The sequence below is a fragment of the Myxocyprinus asiaticus genome, chromosome 30 (genome assembly GCF_019703515.2).
Source record: "Myxocyprinus asiaticus isolate MX2 ecotype Aquarium Trade chromosome 30, UBuf_Myxa_2, whole genome shotgun sequence".
Lineage (NCBI taxonomy): Eukaryota > Metazoa > Chordata > Actinopteri > Cypriniformes > Catostomidae > Myxocyprinus > Myxocyprinus asiaticus.
In genome coordinates, this window is record NC_059373.1 from 774,086 (window position 1) to 776,585 (window position 2,500).

Genomic DNA, 2,500 nt, shown 5'->3' on the forward strand with positions numbered 1-2,500 from the left:
AGACAAAAAGGGCATGCAGAACTGACTTCTGGATTCAACACCGAAATAAAAAAATTGACAGCAGTGGCACCATGGAGAATTCTCCATTGAATGTAACCTATCCTCTTAGATAATGGTGGCTTATATAAGGATCTCCATTCAGGCTTTACATCATTACTCAGTTTAAGAACAGAACGCCATGGTGTATACATTTTTTAGTCAAACACCTTCTTATTAAAAACCAAAACACTCTGTACAGCTTAAAGATTCACATGGTTTAATGAAAAAACCTAAACACTCATCAAGATTGGGTTGAACAACTAAACACGGAAAGGGATCTTCAATATCAGGAGTACTATCCCGTGTAAAAAGTCTTTCAGTAAGTGGTCCTCTTCAATTGTAAAACATGATTTTAGTTTTGTCAAGAACTGAGTAAATACACAAGCAGATCTGATTCCCAGATGTTTGGATGCTGCCTCCACATTCTCAAAGTGAGGCCCAGTTAAAGTCAATAAATGTCCCAAATTGAAGACCCTGGATTCCTGAAATAAGGTACTGAACCCTGGTAAATTACAGTGCGTAGTAATGTCCAGACGGGCCCCAAGTATCAAAGGTTCTTGTAATAGCCAGTGGAGAGAGTATGAGTTCTCAGTCTTATGAACACGAAAAAAACTCCACACTTTGAAAAGATTCCGATAAAAAACAGGCATTCCTGATAAATCCAATTTTGTTGGATCCATTAAAAAGAGAGGTTTATCCAGACCAAAACCTCCAATGGTGCTCAAAATGGTGCAACTAACAGCACGCCAGCTAACATCTGTAGAAACATCAAATAATCTTTGTAAAAACTGTAAACAAAAAGCAGCAATCCTGCTTTGTAAATGAATCAAACCTTGCCCACCTTCTTCTTTACATTTATGCATTTGGCTGATGCTTTTATCCAAAGCAATTTACAGTGCCCTGATTACAGGGACAATTCCCCCTGACAATCTGGAGTTAAGTGTCTTGGTCAAGGACACAATGGTGGTGGGTATTGAACCAACAACCTTCCACTTACTAGTTCAGTGCTTTAGTCCACTACACCACCACCACTCTTTGGGGAGGTATAAAACACTCTGTGGGACCCAGTGTAGTTTGTCCCAAAAAAAGTTCACAAGGGCAGCTTGAACTTCAGCTAAAAACTGTGGTGAAGGGTCTACACATGCCAATCTATGCCAAAGTGAGGATGCCACTAAATTGTTGATGATGAGAGTTCGCCTCTATAGGACATATTTGGTAATAACCATTTCCATTTATCCAAGTGACCTTTAACTTTTTCCAACACCCCCTTCCAATTTTTTTGTAACACACTGTCATCTCCTAAATAAACTCCTAAGTATTTTATACCCCCCTCTACCCCAACACAACCCGTCAGGAAGGCAAGGTTTCCCATCAGTCCATTGTCCAAACAGTAAAGCATCACTTTTTCTCCAGTTAACCTTTGCAGAAGACAACACTCTAAATTCTTCAATTAAATTAAGTAAAATCTGTACATCACTTTGTCTGTTGATCATTACTACAATATCATCAGCATAAGCTGACAAACAAAAACTATTATTACAATTTGGTAAAACCAAGCCACATAAATTACTTCTTATTTGTTGAAGCAAAGGCTCAATAGCTATGGAATACAACATTCCAGACAAGGAACAGCCTTGTCTGATACCTCTAAGAACATGAAATGAAGCACATAAACCACCATTAATTTTCAGTGCACTCTCAACATCACGATAGAGTACTCTGACCATGTCAACAAACATTTTGCAAAAGCCAAAAGCTGTTAAAGTACTCCACAAATAAGGATGCTCAGCTCAGTCAAAAGCCTTCTGATCCAAAGATATCAAGCCACAATCTAAATTCAGTAATTTATAGACATAAAAAAATACCTCGAATTAAAGAAATATTATCAAATATAGATCTACCGGGGACACAATATGTCTGGTCCGGATGGATAACCTGATCCAACACTCCAGCCAAGCTGTTAGCCAATGTCTTGGACAGCAGTTTATAGTCACTTCATAGAAGTGAGACAGGGTGCCAGTTTTTTATATCAGTAAGGTCCCCTTTTTTTGGAATAAGAGTGATTACCTCTCTTCGGCAACTCAACGGCAGCCTACCCTCCAACAAGCTATCATTGAGTACCTCCAGCAGATCTGCACCCAACTCCAACCAAAAAGCCTTATAGAGGTCAACTGGGAGGCCATCCATTCCTGGAGCCCTCCCAGACTCCATGCTTTGCAGGGCCTTATGAAACTCTCCCAGGGTCAAAACTCCTGTGAGGTCATCATTAGCCTCCTCTGATACCTTTGGTAAACTGTCAAGGAAAACATTTTCCACACAACACCCTGACTTGAGCTCACTTCTATAAAGATTTTGATAAAAAAGTACTGCTCTTCCCCGAATATCAGCAGGATCAGACAAAAGCACTCTGTCTTCAGAATGCAATGCATGAATAAAACGTTTTGGATGGTGCATCCATCTG